The 21,679-nt window shown below is 38.0% G+C and overlaps 1 protein-coding gene and 1 long non-coding RNA gene across 16 annotated transcripts in view; one reads left to right on the top strand and one right to left on the bottom strand.

Annotated features, from left to right (window-relative positions):
* ROBO2 (roundabout guidance receptor 2) overlaps positions 1 to 21,679 on the top strand; it is a 1,416,559-nt gene that overhangs the window by 698,134 nt on the left and 696,746 nt on the right. The window lies entirely within an intron of this gene.
* Positions 1 to 21,679, bottom strand: part of LOC121925154 — a 67,514-nt gene that overhangs the window by 10,944 nt on the left and 34,891 nt on the right. For 2 of the 3 annotated variants that reach the window (XR_006102804.1, XR_006102803.1), the window contains exons 2-3: positions 11,909 to 11,969; positions 4,723 to 4,807 (exon numbers count right to left, since the gene is read on the bottom strand). This is a non-coding gene — a long non-coding RNA (uncharacterized LOC121925154). Of the gene's footprint in view, positions 1 to 4,722; positions 4,808 to 8,074; positions 9,394 to 11,908; positions 11,970 to 21,679 lie in introns of those variants that run through there. The other variant, XR_006102802.1, reaches the window with a different exon arrangement.

Below are 21,679 nucleotides of genomic sequence, written 5' to 3'. Positions count from 1 at the left end.
ACTGGAATGGTCTGATGTAGACTTCATTCAAGTAAGCAATCCCAGAATGCACAACAGTCCTGATCCCAGCTATGATTGTACAAAACATCATCTTCTTCTATTCCTGTATTTAGCTTTTTAGGGGCCCAAGCATTAACAGGTACTATCTGCCCACTTTACTTGACTGGATCTTCCCATCCATGAAATAGAGCTATATGTGTGCCACTAATTACACTGTAAGCTAAAAAGTCTTGAACAATACATCCAGGTTATAAAACATCCTAAATTATCCAAACATCAATAAATTGTTTTTTAATCATATCAATGGATTCTGACATATTATTATTATTATTATTATTATTATTATTATTATTATTATTATATGCTTTACTTATATAGCACTGTAGATTTGCATCCTGCATATCATACTATGCAAATAATATGGATTGCATTGGCTTGGATTCAAATCTGCATCTGCAAGGACAGGCTAAAGCTCTGCTCATAAGAGACTGAACTGGCAAAGTCCCCCCCCCCACACACACACACACAAACACCTCAAACACTCAGAAACATCTTTATTTCTGTTGTTTCAAAATAATCAGAAAACTTGCTTTATCGCAAGGAAATTGGAAACTCACAGCAAGGGCTCTCTCCTAATGGTGAACACAATAGAGCAACAGAATTGCCTAGTTACCCTGAAGTCCCACTAAACATGATAGAACAACAGAATTGCCTGGTTATAGTGAAGTGCCTTGTTGCTGTTGCATGCCTTCAAGTCATTTTTGACTTATGTTGACCTTACAGTCAATCAGTTTTTCTTGGCAATATTTGTTCATAGAGGTTTACCATTGCCTTCCTCTGAGACCAAGAAAGTGTGACTTGTCCATGATCACCCATGATTTTCTATGGTCAAGGGAGATTAAAACCCTGGTCTCCATGAGTCGTGGTGCAATACACAAACCACTACTAAATCACATAAAAGTTTCTCATATCTGTAATGTTCTAGTCATTCACATGTGTCACAGTGATCATTGTCAGGAGATTGCTCTAGCTTTGGCTACACCTCTGTAATAATGAGGCCTTGGTGTGGGGAATGTATCATTAGCTCAAACAGAGGAGCAGTCACTAGTCCTGTTTATAGGAAGGTAGCCAAGGTAATAGGTCAACAGAGACAAGTTTTATGAAAATTGACTAATGTTTATTATTCATACACACATAATACAAGCATACACTCACACAATCACTCAAGAACTAGAAATATAGTACATTAGCATTGACAGAGAACAAAAGGCATTTCTAAGGATGATATTCACCTTTTTGGTGCTGTTTCAGGTCCAGATTGATGAATACTTAGCAACACGGAGGATGGGGGGGGAGTGGATTAGAACTATATCAGAACCAGACAGACAAGGAGTTTGCCTAGGTTCTAACATAGAACACGGAACATATGATTTGAGGGTCCTTAAATAAGGCAAAATATTGCCTCAGAGAGTTATTTATTCTATTTCAAAGCAGAACCAAATCTACATATTAATCATTGCTTGATCAGTCTCCAAGGTGAGTCTCCAAGGTAAGAGAATGGTCATCCAATGGCTCTGGCTTGGCACAAAACATCCTGGACCATAAATCTTCCCAAAGGTGCCTGTTGGCAACTCCTACCTTGACCCATTTGATCTATGTTTCAATAGTGAACATAATGTGCTCGCTTTGCAGTCATGGAGAACTCTACATTATCTCCCATCAGGCAGTTTGTTATAGGGTCATGCCAAGGAAAGCCATACACACTCAGGATTTTAAGGCTCTAATGCTCATAACACCTCTAAAGGTAGATAAGGACTAGGATTAGAAATTCTGCAGGCCACTCCATGGGCTGCATCTCGCTTTGGGGGAAGCTTTCACATGGCTTTTGAGACACTCAGACCCTTCATCAGTGCGAGTTAAAAAAGTTACCATGACTCTAAAGGTACAATTCTTTGTTTAAACACTGATTTATCTATCCACCCATAGCCAAAACAATATTTTGCTTTGTTTTGTTTTGTTTAAAAAAAAACAGGAACAATTTCCACTTTCTAGTTTCAGGAGAATGTTAGTGTGAAGCTGCAGAAGTCCCTAATGGCCAAAAATTGGATTCTCTATTACTGTCAACCTCAGGATAGATCCAGGTTAATGGGAAATGACCAACAAATACCAGGTACTGTAGGCTATGTTTCAGAAGAAGGAAGTGACAAAACCACTTGCAAGTATTCCATGCCTAACAAAGCCCTGTGAAACTCATGGGATCACAATAAGTTGTCAGAAGACATGAAGGTATGTGCATGCACACACTGTGGGGAACAATACAGAATAATGAGTAATTTAGATAGCTCAAAGTGACACACAGGCTGGAAGCCAGAAAGGGATATCGTCATGTTGCACCAACAAAAGCCAAAATGCAGACTGAACTTTAAATAGGTTAGGCTACACAGGCCTGGCTGGCCCCATCTCCACATTGCCACGTTTTTTCTTAAAGGGTACCAGTTTGTTTTAAGAACCACAGTGCACTGCAGGTGCAAGATAAAGTTCTCTTCAACAGTTTCACAAGCTCAAAGGGTGACATCTTCTGGACACAGGGACAGTGATTCCCAAGGCCTTCCTAGAGGGATGAATCCCAGAGAGAGGTTTCTCTAAAACCAAATTCTCACCTTGAAAAGTATCTTTATGACTAAGTATTAGAATGTGGGATTCCAGTTTCAGACATGGGGTGCATTTGCCCTGCATCATTATTTCAGTTTGACATGATTTCATCTGCTACAGGTCCATGTTACAGAATTCTATCTAGAGTTCAATGGACTCTACAAACTACAAATCCTAGAATTTTGTAGGAAAGTAATAGTCATTAAACAGTATCAAACAGCTATAACTGTGTAGTACAAATATATCCACAGCCTCATGTATAATACTATTTCATAATTTAGGTTGAAACACTTAGTTCTGTCCTACAAATGGGCATGTTGAAGATAATGATTCTGTTTTGTTTAAAGAACTGATGGAAGTATCTGTACAGCAGTCACTGTCTTGAATGATATCCCTTCCCAGATGGTTCTGCAGGGAGATGATGATTAGATGGCTGGGTATATTTCTTTGCATAAACTAGTAATATTATCTTGATAGTACTCTGTGAAGATGGGGAATTAGTCCTGAGACCTTCACATACTGCATATATAAAAACAAATGTTTTCATAAAATGAACAATAAAACAACCCTTTTCTCACAGGATTCTATAATTTCAAAATCATTATCCCATATGTGTGTGTGTATATTTCTCCCTTTCCAGCTTACATTAATAGTGTTATTTTGCAACTTAATGTTTTTCATTTGCAGTCGAACAGCAGGTGAAAATATTCATAAATCTGCCATGAACAGTTGCCAATGAATATTCATATTAGATATGTCTGATTGCGGTGCTTTGACATTTTTATTTGATTCAAGCAGGAGAATAAACTTCTTATTTCACAACGTATTCCAATTGGTACATCAGCTGCCTATTGCTAGCTATGTTAGAATAATTAGTGACACAACACATAAACTAATTTGAAACAGAAGTGTATGAGCAATATAAAGAAGAGATAACTGGCAGAAGTGGGAAAGAGAAAAAAGAGAAAGAAAAGACAAATACGCAGGCTTGACTTAACGGCTCGCCTGAAACCATGGCAATTACTGTGGATCAGGGACAGACAGAAGGAAGATTCGGATCTACTAGTTGGTACATAGATGAACAAGCAAAATGTTTTGACTCACAGCAGTTTAACAATTCAATGTCGAACCGCAAATTAAGAAATCCTTCCTGAGCCTCCCCTTGTGCTAATCATTTATCTTTCACTTTTAAAATGTTAGAATTTCATTTAATCCAAGTGTTATGCAGCTGTTTCAGTTATGTGTTAGGATAAAGTATGTGTATTAATTTATACTTGTGTATGTAGGTCATCACAGTGCTTGGCCCATGAGATGCAGCACCTAGTTCCAGACCAAACAAATTGAATAGACCATGATGCTACAGTAGAAAAAATGTAGCTCTTGTAATCATGCCAGTCTCTGTCACTGGATAGAAATCTCAATTTATCTGTGGCATTCATGATATCCATAGACTATACACATGGTTGCATTGAACACAGAATTATAGAAACCTACTTGTCTCATGTCATCTTGAGACAAGCAGGACTCCACATTTCTCTGCTGGATGCAACTACTCATGGTTTGCACCAAATACTTATCAGCTTGAAGACAAGGTCTTTAAAAAAATCTTTCAATACAGTATGTTGTAAATATCCATTTAGAATACGATTCACTGGTCAAGGATGTAAATCATTTTCATAAAAGTTTATTTTTTTTCCTCTTTTTTTCTTGACAATACATACTTTTTCACTGACAAAACCATATACAGTCGGCCCTTCTTATACACGGATTTTTTATCCACGGATTTAAGCCTACACGGTTTGAAAATGTTCCAGAAAAGTATAAATTTACCTTGATTTTCCATTTTTTATTAGGGACACCATTTTGCTATGTCATTATATTTAATGGGACTTGAGCATACACGGATTTTGTTATACACGGGGGATCTTGGAACCAAACCCCAGCGTATAACAAGGGTCCACTGTATTGGAAAACTAGGTCCACCTTTGTTCTCCCAACTCACATGTCTCCCCAAATAAACAATCAAGACAGAAGCTTAGATTGAGAGTAATATAAAGTAAATATACTTACAAAATCATCTGCATATTCACACACAGGGCAAAGTTCACATGCTTCTGGAGAAAGTTTCCTCAGCATGCTAGGAAGTCATGCTACTCTGTGCAGGAACAAAAGGAAAAGGAATGGTGATTTCCCCAGGGACAAAACAGAGGTGTGCTCATAAACAGGAAATGTGGAAGAGAGAGGTTGTCAATAAACCAATAAACTATCATAGACATGCATCTACATTCCTAGAAGGTCTCAGCATGCAAAAGTTGCTATACCAAACACCCCTTCTCAACTGAACATGCACCCAACCAGCCCCATTTTGACTCGTAGGTTTTCGAACTCATCTCTCGGTAGTGTCTTGGTCAAGATGTCAGCTGTCATCTCAGTGGTTGGACAGTAGGCATCTTGATCATGCCTTTCTTTGTCAGGTTACACACATGATGAATTCTTATATCAATGTGCTTGCTACGTCCAGTTATATTCTCTGTTTGAAAAAGTTTGATGCAGCTCTGGTTATCTTCAAAAATCTCAATTGGTTTCTTTTCATTTATTTCAAAATCAATCAACAGTTGATCAAACCACTGTAGTTCTCTACAGGCTTCTGATGTAGCTATGTATTCTGATTTTGTGGAGGATAGATCCAATATCTCTTGCTTGTGACTGGACCAAAAAATAGGTCAATTGCCATACAAAAACAGACAACCACTGGTACAACAGCAATCTTTATTAACACCGCCCCAGTCTGCATCACTGTAACACACAAGGGCTTGGGTTACTGTTGGCTAGCAACTTCAACTGAAGATTCATAGTTCCTTTCAAGTATCTTGCTACTCTGCAGTCCAGTCTTTCTGGGTAAGTGCAATGACCTTTGTGCACAGTATTCATACAGCAGCAGCAATATCAGGGCTAGTATTTGTGGCCAAGCACAGAAGTTTTCCCATTGTCTGGTAGAAGTTCTCTTTTTCCATTGCTTTTATGGAAATCTTTTACCATGCGCATTGCTACAGGATGTGCATCCTCGAGTCCTAGTGTTTCCAAGAGATCAGCGATCTTGTGTTTATGACATAGTAGAAAGGATCTGTCTTGTTTTCTTTTAAATTTGTATGCCTAAGTAGTATATGGCATTTTCTAATTCCTTTAATTCAACTTCTTTATTCAGGTGACTCATTATCTCTGTGTTGTCTGTATCTCTTTGAGTAGCAATGATCAGGTCATAAACATATGTCAGAATGTAAAGTCGAAGGCTTTCATGGCCGGCATCCATAGTTTTTTGTGGGTTTTTCGGGCTGTGTGGCCACGTTCCAGAAAAGTTTCTTTCTGAAGATGCCAGCCACAGCCAAAAACTATATGTTAGAATGAAAGTTAAATTCCCATCTTTGGTCCTTGTATATAGGCATTTATCTGCTTATCCTTGTTGAAAATCTAATTGTTTTACCATTTTATCTAGCTTGTCATTCCAAGCTTTAGCAGCCTGTTTAAGTCCATATAATCCTTTTTTGAGGTTGCAAAGTGTGGCTTTTTCTTGTCCACAAAACCTGAAGGTTGTATCATAAGAAGATCCTCTATAATCACTAAACGTAAAAAATGCAGTTTTCACATAATTTCTGGCATCCATCTGTTATGAAGCAGCTAAGCTAAGAAAAAGTGCAAGGCTGTCATCAAAATACCAGTCCTATGACTCTGAAGAAAATGCTTTATGTGATGTCATCATACTCAAAGTTTATCTACTCCAATAAACTGGGGCAAGAGTAGAGGGGAAAAAATGGGGGAATTATGTGATAACCAGGGACCCATTGTTCTATTAGATGTAACCAAGAAAAGAAGGGAGGGGTCAGAGCTGCTAGTTTTGGTTAAAAGAGTAGCAACATGAGTTGCTAGCTAAGTGAGCTTGCTGTGTCAACATCAACATTAAAACAGAGAGCCAATGTGATGCAGTGGTTTGAGGACTGGACTATGACTTTGGAGACTAGGGTTCAAAGTCCCACTCAGCCTTAGAAACCCGCTAGGTGATCTTGGGCAAGTCACAAATTCTTGGCACCAAAAAATAAAAAATAAAATAAAAAAAGTAAATGATAGGTTTGCCATAGGGTCACCATAAGTCAGAAATGACTTGAAGGCACACAACAAAAACAACAACTGGGAAATAACATAATTAAATAATTTCAGTATTCAGCATCAATACAAATAGAGCTTGTTTGTTTCTTGTTACAAAGCTGGACAGAGAGCAGGGAAATGAATATAATCTTAATGCTTACACTGTCCTTTCCCTTTCACTAGAAAATTCACTACAGTTTCTTAATGTATCCTTTCTTTTAGGCGTCACCAATCAAACCACATTATGATAGCTTCTTTATGTACCTAAAATTGCCTAGAGGCTATGTTTCAATCCATTTCATCAGATCAAAGGGGGGAAATCTTAAAGGTTTCTTCTCCCCACAGACACTAAATATAATTTTTTAAAATAAGCTTAAAAAGCAGTTGTGGGGTAAAAAAAATCTTTTCACCTGTACTACTGCGATTCAATTACTTTCTATTTAGAGGTTCAGTTTAAGAGCAGCAATAATTGACCTGCAGATAGTTCAGAGTTTGTAATCAGACCTGGAATGATAAAAGCTATGGTGTGTCATTATCAGAAGAAAAATCTATAGGTTTTTACTGTGGATTGATAAGACCTCTTGAGGACTTATTTTCCTACATTGTGTGACTGTCCCAACAGCTGTTCACTGAGTGAAGATATCTGAATATGGGTGGCCTTATCAAAAGGTGCCCTTAAGCATGAACAGCTGCTCACATTTCAGGCTTTGTCTTCAGACTTTCATGCTCAATAGCATGGCTCTGTTCCTTTTCCTCTTTAACACAAATGAAGTGGGATATAGGTTGGCATTGAAATGGTCTGTTATGCAATTAAGCAATGCAGGATAGGTGTTGTATCGAGTTTGTTGTTTGTCAGTTATTTCTGACTTACAGCAATCTGAAACCAAACATATCACAGGATTTTCTGGTGCTGAGAGTATCTGAATTGCCAAGCGTCGCCTAGCAGGTTTCCATGATTGAGGGGAAATCAAACCCTGATCTCCAGAGTTGTAGTCCAATGCTCAAACCACTACACCATGCTGGCCGTCTTTCTTTCTTCTGAGTAGCTTCTGTGTTTTACAGTGCATTATAGTTTTCTATGGCCTGTTACAGACTGCCAAAATAAAGCTGCTTCGGGTCTCTTTGGAGGTATGCTATTTAAATGATGCATGGGTCGTAAGAGTCCGGAGGTCGCGCCAAAGCCACACTCCATTCCTAAGGACTGGAGTGCAGCTTTGGTGCAGCTTCCAGATTCTTAGGATGCATGCATCATTTAAACAGCATACCTCCAAAGAGACCCGAAGCAGCTTTATTTTGGCAGTCTGTAACAGGCCTACGAGAGGTTTTATTAAGTTACTGTTGCTTTTATACAGATGATCTTGCTGATACTGGCTTGCTTTGTTATGCAGAGATTGAACAGGAACCAAAGTGGTCTCTTTCAAATAAGATATTTACCCAGGTTTTGCTGTATTATACAGTATTAACCTAGGAGCACAGATAAACATATCTAACAGAAATGGATGTGCTTCAATTTTTCAAATGCAGTTTTGCCAAAGCACTTAGTGGAATACCATGCATTAATAAAACTTTTTAATCCATTGATTCAGCCAAGAAACAAAACACCATTTCCCATTGGTTCCACCATCCTGCATCCTTCAAAGACCATTTTAACTCACACCAGGAGTAAAGAGGAGGAGGAAGACTAAATGAGCTTAATACTGTTCTGCCATGCTTATTTTTGAAAAGGAAATTATGCTAAGGGATCTGAATATATTGCAATATGGAAAGAAATTATTTATTCATTAAAAGACAATGAAAAATAACAAGAGTTGTTTGGAAACTAAATGATTTAGTTGTATGTATTCCAGGAGACTTTCTGATAATATATAATTCATGAATGTGTATTTCTGGAATATTAATATTTTTTCTTAGAGTATTTTTCAAAAGAGTCACATGGCATGGCAAACAATGTAATGTCTATTTCAGTGCAGCATATTCATTTTTTTGAGAATTATATTAGCTGCTTCATATATTGCTGCTTTACCCTCAAAACATCTGCTTTTACACAAAGCTTTGAAGAGGGAATGAACAGAGCAGAGCATTAATTGCATATTAACTAGGTGGTGATAACTGAATAATAAAAAATGCTTCTAGGAATGTGTTTGTAATATATCTTAAAATCATTTTAAATGTATTAGCATATCAATAAATCCCTTATATTTTAATCTTTACAGTGAAACTAGAAGGGAATAAACTATTGGAACACATTTGCAACACACATTTATTTCTTTTACCACATGCAGCAATCCCTTGGGTATTTTGTTTGTCTCATTAACAATGTTCTAAAATGAAACTCTGAAGTAGGCATTACTTTGGTTTTATAAATCAATGTCTTCCGTTTTCTTATTGTATCAACCATCCAGACAAAAACACTGACATTGTCCCAGTATAGGTTCCTTCTTTACAAAGAGCTTTACATACAGGCATGCTGGAGGAATTAAGCAATGATTGAACTAAACATATAAAATGTTAATTATTCATAAAAGACAATGCAAAACATATGCTGCAATCCTGAGTTCTCTAGGATGGCATCTCAGGGTCATTGAAAGTTCACCTCTCCTCCTGTGGAAGAAAAGAAAAGAAAAGAAAAAGAAAGACATTGGTATAGGAACTCTGTCTTTCTAGAGGAGATTTTTTCTCCAACCTCATATTGACTCTGAGGAAAGAGTCATGGCCTTCAACCCACAGAGCTCCCAATCTGGCAGGAGGGAGGGAAAATCAGCAAATGGTCCCTGGTAGAAGAGGAAAGCCTTGGAACGTAATGAACTAAAGCTTACTTTTACTTACCACCCTGATCTGCAAGATATTTATTACAGCCATACACTGGTATACATATTTCTCTTATCACTATCCACCATGTGGGGTACAGGAATGCAAATAAAAATAAGAAAATGGGTGAAGAAGGGGGAAAGCTCACTTCTCTTTGTCCTCTTGGCATGACAATGGAAGAGCTTTGGATAACCTGGAAATTGTGTTGCCAGAGTTCTCTGACAAAGTCATTAGGTATATCTTGTTGTTGTATTGCAGACATTCTTGATTTGGATTACCTTGTTCAATCACTTTAGATTATAGACAGTTTACATCCACAGTCTTAACCACTTACATGAGGAAAATAGTGAAGAAATATCCTTATTTCAGGAAAGTAGCAAAAATCATTCCTCTTTTAGGATTAAAGGAAAGTTCAGGGCAGCCTTGGTAAGATTCCATTACCTACAGATTTACAGAAAGACGTTGCAAGGGACTGGACTAGGGTTGTTTTTGCTTTTCTTTTTTTAATGTAGTAAGATTCAAGAGGACATCAGCCAAGGTCTTTGAAGTTCAAATTCACTTTCCTTTAAAACTCTGTTTTAAAACTACAAATTCAAACCTGCCTGGTTTGCTAGGATCTCTGGGAGAAAAACAGTTCGAGATCCCTACAGAGCTTTCATAATGGGCTCAGCAAAAGAGACCTGATGGCTCAATAGTATATCCAAGCCACAGAGAGCCTAAGGAAGCCTGCATAATAGGGCAACCTACTTCAAAATATAGATTTTCTTTTCAGGCAAAGGGCCATTAATATGTATTTAAAAGAACTTCCTCTTCCTCTGGAGATCATCCCTGTATTAATTGTCTTAGTCTTTAGGTGTTTCTAATTATTATCCTGCAGGTGTGTTTAATCAGTGTATTCTCAGAGGGCTTAGGTCAAGGACGATTAACTGTGCTGGTTAATTACCAAGGTGGCAGTTCTCTGTTGTTGTTGTTTATTGTGTAATCTTACAAAACGTGGAATATAGTAACCAGCAATGTGTTCTTCACTTAACCATATTGATGTGTATTAGCTTGCATGCCTCATTATCTTCCATAAGGCTTATTCTGTTAAGAGTGCTGGGGTGCATTTGTGAAATGTTGTTTTCAGATATTCTTACAGCAGTTTATAAATATGTCTTGTTGTTTGAATTCCCACAAATCTCATTTTGTGCAGCATGCATTGTCTACACTATAGATATTTTGTTGACCTAGAGACACATGAATTGTGAGGAAGGCCATGGTCTCTGTATTCCTCTGGGTATGGCTTTCATAATATGCTCAGTAGTACAGTACAATTGTATCTAATTATGTTGGTACTAGATTGAATTTTTGAATTGATTAATTATAATTCACATGCAGATTAACAGCTTTTAAAGGTCAACACCTTTATAATTGCACTGAGTACTTGTTTGTGTCTCTGTGTGCTGTGTAAACCTGATAGTGAATTGATGTCTGAGTGGAACTCCATAATTACAGTTCTGGAGCATGAAAAATCAATTAGTGCCAGAATTTGGTTATAAACAAGCACAATATGGTAGCATTGCTCTTATGCCCTCTTTCTTAAATGGTTTGAATGAGATCTCTATATTTCAGTAGCATTTGACAGCCACAGCAGGGCTGCAAGTTCCTGCATGATCTCATATGGGATGTTTCTTAAATTACACAGTATTTCACTTGCATAGTGAAATATTCTGTTATATTCAATTATGTATAACACCAGCTTTTCTATTACCCTCCCTCTGAAAGATTTGAAAGAATGTTACCATCCAAAATGATCTTATTTCATGTCCTGAAGACTCTTCCTTCCCTTAAAGTCAGTGAGAATTTTCTTCCACAATGGTTTGCCTACACAAAGGTTTGCACCAGACTCTGTAGAAATAGCACTGGAATTTCTGACAGGCTTGCACATGTAAATATGATTTATTTACTATTAATGTATTCCATTTTAAAAGGCATACACAGTACACACTGCATTAGAATGCATCCAGATGATGAACACAACTTTCCCATAGATTGGATAAAGCATGTGTTTTATATTCCACCTTTCTCTCAACATAGGACTCAAAATATAAACAAAGTTATAGCCTTGAAAAAATGATTGAGGCAAAACAGTTTTAAAACAATTGAATCCTTTATCTTTTTTTAAAAAAAACAACAGTAAAATGGTTTAAGAGCATTTAGAGCATAACAATAAAAAAGTTAAAAGACCCTTTCACAGATTAATCATTTAATTGCCATTAAGTCACTCTAAATAAAATGCTGGCAGGAGAGAAAAAAGGAACCAGCCTACCTTGTGGAAGGGAGTTTTACATCCTGGAAGCAACCATCAAGAAGGTCCTCAGCAGACATGCCTGTAACATGAAAGAATCAAGAGAAAGCTGTTGCTCACGGTTCTTAAATCTCAGACAGGCTCATGTCGGGACATACAATCTTTCTGATAGACTGAATAAAAGTTTGTGTCCAGGACTCAGTTCAAAACCATCACTTTGAATTTGCCTCAAATGAACCAATAGCCAGGGAAGTTTTTGCAGCAAGGGAATTATATGTTCCCTGTAATATCTCTCAACAACATTGTCTCCAGCTGGAGGGAATTCCATAACCAGGGTATAAGAAAGCCATTAAAATGTGCCTGTTGCCTCAGATGTTGCTGTCAAATAACCACAATACAACATGTTGGAAGTAAGGCCACAACTTTATTTGCAAACAATTGGTAGGGTTGGCACAAAGCATAAGATCAGGATCTGTGCAATCAAACCACCCGATGTAGTCTGATTATCCAAACCGGGCACCCACCCGGTGCTTGGGATGACAGTGAAAGCCATACACTGAAGCTTTGAATACTAGCCACCATTTTGGCTAGAGACTCAGCACAAATAAATAAACGAGACTGAGAGAGAGAGAGAGAACTTATTATGGACTTCTCCCTACCCTACATATCATATAACATAAACAGAAAATGTGGCCCAAGGGTCTCCTTTCAAATTCCTAGGCCCTACAACACACCAGAGCAAATCTGAAGATGTCCCCATTACCAATACATCCTTGGGGGGTCCTCATCATCAACGGACGTAACAGAAACCTAAATTGTGTTGCCAGGAAATCTCTCTCCTGCTCTTCCTACCTGCTAGTGGTCACCTATACTGCCACACCCAGTGCCTGTCATCTCATAACGCAATACAGATGCAGTGCAAGGTGGGGGGGAAAAACCTTACTGAAAAGTAGAACAAATGTTGAGATGCTGGTGGTGAAAATGGTGATGATGATGGTAATATGGCAAGGTGTGTATGATTTACCAAGCCCTTTGTACAAAAGGAAATTGTGGAATAAATGGTGGGAAGTTTTGATGCTGTGTGGTTATGACAGGACAAAGACAAAGACAAAAGGGTGTGAGTGTTAAATAAAGACCTGGATAGAAAATGAGGACAGTGATTCTATCTATGGTGGCGTATTTCTTAATGAAAAATAATTTACTGGCATAGTAACTTTTTCATATGAGAAATAATAACTTTTATATGATAACTTGAATAACATAATATTTTTTCTACAAAATAAATGTAAACAACCAACCAAAACAAAAATAAAATTCTTTAACTTAAAAAATACATTAGAATGTAAAATCAATGGAATACATACTTTTTAAAAATACCGTAAAAATAAAAGTATTTCTCTTATAGACATTTTACTGCAATCTAACATATTTGTGATTTAATTAAACTAGTTTATCTATTGATAAAGATGTACACCTTTAATTTGTTTTTCAATTGTCAATTATCTTTACATAATAATTTAAACTATTTACATTATGATTTAATGGAAGCTTTTTGTACTAACTATATTTTTGAGCTACTTATAGAAAATATGTACTAATTGGGGAACACTGCATTGTAGACTTATGAACTGCAGTGTGTGCATATTAGGGAAATCCTAGTATGGCTGAGTGAGGAATTTTTTTAGAGCTGAAACAGATTATGTATCTATGTCAAAGTATGGAATTGTTATCTGAGATCTTCACATGAAGGGAGGCATCCTTTATCACTTTTAGTGATTTACATGAAAGTTCCAACTGGCAGAAATTCAATTAATTCTAGCATCTGTAATGTTATAGTGTGTGTATAAATTTAAAGAGAAGTTGAAAGAAACTGTGTGTACTGGCTGCTCATATAACCTATGCCTATTGAACTGGACTCTTTGTAGTTCAAGCAACTGCCCTCCTCTATGTAGAATGGATTTATTAGCAATAAACAGAAAGCCTAGCATGCATTTTAGACATGTCAGATCTACTTTCATATATTGATATGTTAAAAATTAAATGTTCCCTTGAAATTGCTGAATCACATTTATTTCCATGCCTTCCCCTCTTTCAGATACTTGCATGTGTGGCCCATAGAGACATGTAGTTCAGGGATACCAAATAATACAATTAATACCACTTGCTTTGTCCGAGGAAGAAAATATGGAAACACATTCAATGAGAGCCTCTCAACATATGCACATCCTTTAAATATCCATAAAATAGAACAAATTAGGCAGCCCCACATCTTACACACATGGACACACAAAAGAAAAGACAAAAAATAATAATACAAGAATACAAAATAATCCCTAAGCAGTTTCAATTATTTATTCTGCCCACTACTTTTGCATCCATAGTAATTTCTGCTAATTTATCAATACGATAATATTTCACCATGTTACTACAGAGGCTGGCCAAATAAAACAAGGCACCATCATTTTGCAGAATGTTGCAACTCTGGTCAAAATTATTTACCTCCCCTTGAAATTTCTGCAGATACTTAATACCACTGGAAATACACAGAAATATGTGGTATCTCTGTACCAATCCATCTGTGGAATCTAAAGTAAGGAAGACTTTCTCCATCTCTACTGACCTTTTGTTGTGTGTTTGCCTTCAAGTTGTTTCTGACTTATGGTGACCCTAAGAACCTATAATGAGATTTTCTTGGCAAGATTTATTCAGAGGAGTTTTGCCATTGCCTTCCCCTGAGGCTGAGAGAAGCCAGGAATCGAATCCTAGTCTCCAGAGTCATAGTCCAATATTCAAACCACTACACCACACTGGCTTTCAATGCATAGCTAAAATGGTATTATGCCTTTGGGTTTTTTAAAGTATTTTTAATTGTTTCGTTAAATTGGTTTTAATATGTTTTAACACATGTCTGAGATCTTCCTGTACCACTTGGATTGGCAGGGAGCTAATTAAATTCTATACATTAAATTCTATATATGAGTACATTTCAGTTTCAGCTCTCATTGTTAAAATACCCACTGTACATGAATGTAGTGGTACATACCAGTGCAAGCAAGCATCAAGAAAGCAGCAGCAATGGCCAAGAAAACTATGGAGGCAGCAGGTGGTGAAACAGATGGCTCTGAATTAAATACCAGTAGGTGGACTGAACACAGATGTCCCTTATCATGTGGTACCTCATCACTCTGTGTATATAATCATCCAGCCAAGTGGTATGGAGAAATTTACTATACATCTGCATCTGAAGAGAAATATGAAGAAGTAGGGAAGTGGTGCATCCTACTTGGCAAACAGACTGACCAGGTATACATATGGTGTTGTAACTAAAGACTTAATAAATACTCACCTGGATATCTCACCATTGCCTTGGACTGAAAATCTGTATGACCGTCACATACAGGTTAAAATGTGGTAGTAGAAAATATTTGCTGATCATTTGGATAAGCTCCCAGCTTCCTGGCAGCTTATTTTGATAACCGCTTGCTCTGTTTAACATGAGTGTTTCTATTATTGACAATTAGTTCCCTGCTCTGGCCATGTTTTGCAGACACAGCAAGCAATCCTATTCCTGATGAATGATCTGGCTGAGTGTAAAGAGCAAGCTCCAAGTTTGCAGCTGTGTGCTGCTTCTCTCATGTCAGCATAAGTACAAAGAGGTGGATTTGAAAGACTGCATAGATTCAGAAGGGAAATAATGGGGGTGGAGGAAAAGATAGGGAAAAGAAATATATTTTTTAAAAAAATCCCAAGTCCTGCTTAATCATGTTTCTGTTTCTTGATGATATTTTTTTCTTCATCCCCAGTCTTGTACTGGAATTTGGCAGGCCTGGATAACTTCATCAGGGACATAATTTCTTCTGTTTGGCTAAGAAGCTGGATGAAAAGCAAACGTTAAAACTAATGTTTCCAGCAAGCTGATGAAAATGTCTGCCAAGTAGATCAAGATAATTACTTTTTATGTCAGGCTTGTTACATATTAATATGGACATTGAAACTGTGTGTCATTGGACTCAGTGTAGAGGCTTCCGATTATAGCATGTGCCATCTTATTCTGCTCACCTAGGACATGATTGTGATTTTAAAATGAGATCATATTTCCACAGTTTATAAATCACCATCTGGACCTCTCTCTGTGATTCTAGAAAATGTGTTTGGCTCTTGATGAAAGGGGGGGGGGTAGGTCCAGTTTTAATTAGCACCAGAATATCTAGGGACAATTATTTATTAGCTAACTGTTGGTTGTGGATGTTTGTGCATGTGTTCATTTTGATCCTTTGAATATTCTGGTTCCAAAAGTTGGGGGGTTTTTCCTTTCCAGTTCAGTCCTTTACAGCACAGTATTATATATGTCCACTCAGAAGTAATTCCTGATTAATTCAGTGGCACATACTCCTAGGTAGATGTGTATAAAGGACTACAGCTCTGCTCTTCAATTTTTTAAAGTCTTCAATCTTCTAGCATTTAACAAAATGTGTATGTATATCACACACAAACTCTACTTCTACTTAAACATTTGAAATATTCACTTCTTATTTTTTCCCCTGTTCTATCTTGTTGTTGTGTGCCTTCAATTTGTTTCTGACTTATGGTGAGTTAGGCCAGTCCTAGTCACATCAGAATTTGACATGACCACCAGCTGGATCAACTTTGGTCTCTGTTTACTTTGAGCTTTAAGATGGCTGGATTCTCCACATAAAAAGCATTTCATATTAACCTTGTTCTTTGTTTGATCCTGGTGATTAGAAGATCGCTGTTGATCAGGTCGAGGCAGTTGTGCTGGCTTAAGATTGTTGTCTTTCTGCACCTGGCCATGAAAATTGTGTGTAAAATGATGTTCTGGCCATGACTTGAGGGAACATACTGCATTTGGCTGTGCAGGCTGCTTGCTATAGATCTCCAGGTAATGATCTGCAGCTGCTGAAGCCTCGTCCAGAGTTTTTGGCTCCTTGTCCAGAACATAACAGACAAGATCCAAAGGGCATGTGCCAAAACCTGTTTCAGGTCAGTGCAGAAGCAGGAATACTCTAGTGACATTACCTTAGCCCCTTGAAACCAAATCTCCCTCCTATGTCGAACAGCATAAGCTAGTGCTCTGTAAGAGGTGCCATGCTTGTAGTTGTTGCCCTGACACATTTTCTTGCTGCCTCTGGAGTAAGGCCAAGTTGTTGTTGTCTAGGGACTCCACAATACATATAAGCTCTTTGAAAACTTTCAGTGAAATCTTCAAAGTCATCACCGTCCTTGTAGGTGGGGTACCAATGAAGCTGAGGGATGTAGAGTTGTCCTCTATCCCTCCCATGTGCAGTCTGAGACTGGAGTTGTCATATTCTCTGTCCTTCTCATTTAGCTGTATCTGAAGTGTGTTGAGTGTAACTGTCACCTGGGCCCATAAGCCTAGAGGCGGCACTAGTGATCCCAGGCCACCTATGGTATCTGACAGAGACTGAGCATTGTCAACTTCTTCTGTAGACATGATGGACAGCACTTTGTCATTCCTGAGGTACATATACTGAAACAGCCTAACTAACTAAAACACATGTGAGCTAGAAAAATAAGTAAATAACAGTTTGTCTGAGCTGACTAGAAGCAGAACAGGTTGCTTTTGCTTTGTCATGAAAAGAATGTAGATTGATAGGACAGAGCCAAGAGAAATCTTGAATTACCACCCCCTCTTCTCCCCACAAGCCACCAGGTAACAAAGCAAGCAGTCCAGCCAGCTAGCCCCTTAGCTTGCCTTAGGAGGGGGGAAAAACTTCCTTTCCCAGCCTACTGCCCCCCAACAAGAAGAAAGAGACCAAAAAAGAAAGAGGAAAACTACTGCTAGCTTAAAAGAGGTTCCACGTGGCCACAAGACTCCACTGGTCATTTCTCTCAAGGGGAAGGGTTACAGCTCTTTACAACCTTACCTTGGGGAACTGCAACAGATGGACTACAGCTCTTTTCCCAGCAACAGGGATGAGTGGTCTCGTTAGGTACCTGTACACACCCAACCTATTCTTTGGGACTGGAAAAACCAAGTGATCTGACAGTAACTCCCAAGCCAGAACCAATTCATCTGAGTCCTTTGGACTGTAGAATTAATACTTTCCTCACTTCTTCCTTTCAGGCTTACTATAGAAAGGGACAGACAACTTTGATTTCTTCCTTTTGTTGCACATCTTCCCAGAAAGAACACTAATGAACAGCATTAAAGACACTTAAGTAAGGTCTTGACTTCTCTATAAAATGACTTCTTTTTTCACAGTTCTGGAAGAAGTAGTAATTGGTCTGTTAAATGAAGAGTACATGTGAGCTTGTTTTCTATTGTTCCAAAGACTTGGGGGTGCATCTAAATGGTAGAAATAATGAAGTTTGACACCACTTAAACTTCTATAGCTCCATGCTACAGAATCCTGGGATTTGTAGTTTTGTGAGGCACCAGCATTCTTTATCAGAGAAAGCTAAATACCTTTTAAAACTACAAATCCCAGGATTCCATGGAATGGAGCTACAGCAGTTAAAGTGGTGATAAGGTACACTATTTCTACAGTGAAGATGCACCCTAGGACATAAATGAAGGGATTCAAATTAACAACAAAAGAACTTTGATTCAAGCATTTGGAAGCACTTCTTGATAATAGAATTATGAAAGAGACTGCAAGGACCATGCAGGAACTCACAATCAAAGCACCCCCAACACAGCACTCTAGCCTCTGTTTAAAGACCTCCAAAGAAGGAGACACTCTGAGGGAGTGTGTTCCACTGTCAAACAGCTCTTACTGTCAGGAAATTCCTCCTAATGTTGAGGTGGAATCTCTTTTCCTGTAGCTTGCATCCATTGTTCCGGGTCCTAGTCTCTGGAGCAGCAGAAAACAAACTTGTTCCATTCTCAATATGACATCCCTTCAAATATTTAAACAAGGCTATCATATCACCTCTTAGCCTTCTCTTCTCCAGGCTATACATATCTAGCTCCCTAAGTTTCTCCTTATAGGGCATGTTTCCAGATTATTCATCATTTTGATCACCCTCCTCAGGACATGCTCCAGCTTCTTGATATCCATTTTGAATTGTGTTGCCCAGAACTGGACCCAGTATTCCAGGAGAGGTCTGACCAAGGCAGAATAGAGTGGCCCTGTTTTTTTCCCTTAATATGGACACTGTATGTCTGTTGATGCAGCCTAGGATCGCATCGACTTTTTTAGCTGCTGCATCACACTGTTGACTCATGTTCATCTTGTGGTCTATCTACTTGGACTCCTAGACTCCTGCTTTATCACACTAGCAGGCAAACAGGATTTAAATGAGAGTTAAACTATAGAAAACCAAGAAATGCCTTAAGTTTGTCACATGACATTTCCTGGTTTCCTCCAGTTTAACTCTCGTTTAAATCCCATTTGCCCACTAGTGTGATAAAGCAGCTAGTCTCTTTAAGCCAGGTGTCCCTCATCCTATATCTATGCATTTCTTTCTTTCTTTTTACTCATTTCTTGAATTACCCAAATCTGACCTCATTCCATGGACTATGGAAGATTCAGGACTGAGCTGCTTTTCTTACTGTAAAGAGCCTTGCTTTCCTTGAAAGGAAAAAAGGCCCTGGCTTATTTATTCCTACAGATATGCTAGAAGAGCACTGGGACTCAAGCCAAAAAAGTGATGGGCTAGTGTTTGGAAATTTTTTAAGAAAAAGAATGCCAGAAATATGAAAACGATGTGCTCATTAAATTGTAGTTTGAAAAGATATCTATGCAGGAAATAGTCCAGGAAAAACAGAACTGAGAAAGGTGAAACTAAGCTGATTTTAATGCATTTGGTGAATAGGGGAGGGAGATAATGAGACTGGAATAGAGCTACACAGCAGAATTTTAGTCAAGGTCTGTCAAATTTTTATAGGGTTCCACTGGTCTTTAAATTTATCACACTTTTTACCAGTGTTGGCCTGCATATTTGCAGCATCAGTTTCAGGGAACGATATAGTACACATTTAAACAGAAAAGAAGTATACTGGACAGCAACACAACACCTTGGACAAGGGCTGGGTTCAGATGGGCAAGAATGCTCCGTGAGCAGCTCAGAGTATTCTGGCCCCAGAATGTGCCCCCATTAACTGGGCAATCTGTTGTGATGGTGGGCAGTTGTTTGCATATGTTCCTTCTGTGCTATGCCAAAGTGCTAGTGTTGGTGTGTGTCACTTCCTCTGACATTGGAATGAAGTACTGAACAAGGTGGCCTCTGATCCAGAGCAAATAGTGGGGGGGGGGGTTTGGGGGGGGGGGCTACACAGTTTTAAGTGGGGTATACAGCAAGAACAGTTCTACGGTGGCCAGATATCATCCAGACATTTCACCCTAGAACCATGGATTAGGCCCTTTGCTGTCAGGACTACTCACAGTGGAAATGGGGAGAGGATGTTTTATTTTGACTTTGTTGTTGGTTTTTTTGGTGTGGGGGTTAATAGCAGAGTATTGTGAAAAATAAACCAGATATATCCAAAGACAAAATGATGTCATTGCTAGAAAAAGTTGCATAGAGTTATATATTTTTCTCCTTTGATCACTCAGTTAATACTAATTTAATATCAAGCTGTTGGTTTTGGAAAAGTGACTAAAGAGGAAATACAGGAATGTTAGATTTACTTCCCCCTGCTCCCATTCTTTCACAAACAGCTGTTCAGTGCCATTGCAGCTTCTGCAGCTGGACTGTTTGTATGCAACTAGATCAGTGAACCAACTCTTATTATATCCCTATCATATTTCCTTTGACGGCACTGTCATTTTAATAGAAGCCACTCTTTATAGATGGACATAGCAAATAATTTTCAAGTTGCTGTGTGACCTTTAGTATGCAGCAATACTTTTCATAGTTAGTCAATGTTAGCATCTATTTAAGGCAAAAGCCATCATGCTCTACATCAGGAGTGGGCAAATTGCAGCCCCTGGATCTACTCAAATCCCCAAGACTTCTTTCTTTTTTTAATCAAATTGAGGAGGTTTTTTCCCCCACCTACCTCTAAAATGGCTGAATTATATAACTCACTTACTGTTTTCATTTCAGCTGATTTTCATGCATTGTTTTTTTTTAATTTCAAAAGTATTTTTTTATTTCAAAGTATGTAAAAGGGAAACTGTTCTACTTTGCAGCAATTTTGAACCATTTGGGTGGAGCTGTGTGAAAAATTGCTCAAAATTTATGTACATTTTTGGGGGGGTGGGGGAGAAGTTACATGTTGATGCAGCTCACTGGACAAAAACGGGCTCCAGCTCCTCTGCAGCTGTCTGCCTCTGCTTTAGATCATTCACTGTGTGGGGATAATCTGTAGCCTTAGATTTTGGAGAGTAGGGACAGAAACAATATTAGTAACTATTCTACTCTCAATTGTCTTCTCAGACATGTCTGCAATAGCCTGCACTGTAGTGGCATCAAAGCAAGTTGATTTTGTATTCTTAGTGCCACTACAGTGGACTTTGGCTGCTAACCAGGGTTTGATCTGAAGACATGTTGTTTGAAATACACAGATAACATAATCAGGCTTCACATCTGTATCATAAATCATATGTTTCAAAAGTCTACCCTTGCATGAATTCAGGAATACTTTGATGTTTAGGGTTGCCACTTGGTGCTATCTTAACCTTTTCTCATTTGCTATGTTTAACCTAAACTATATACTTGACTGTAAGTCAACCTTGTGTATAAGTTTAATTATGTTTTATGTTTTGATATTGTGTTTTTAATCTGTCATATTTTTTAATACTTTCTTAAGGAGGGGAGGGATTATAATGTTTTTAATTTTATATTTTACTCTTGTTATATTTA

Source organism: Sceloporus undulatus, chromosome 3 (assembly GCF_019175285.1).
Source record: "Sceloporus undulatus isolate JIND9_A2432 ecotype Alabama chromosome 3, SceUnd_v1.1, whole genome shotgun sequence".
Taxonomy (NCBI): domain Eukaryota; kingdom Metazoa; phylum Chordata; class Lepidosauria; order Squamata; family Phrynosomatidae; genus Sceloporus; species Sceloporus undulatus.
The sequence above is the reverse complement of the archived record's forward strand: the minus strand, read 5'-3'. Positions and strand labels throughout refer to the sequence as shown.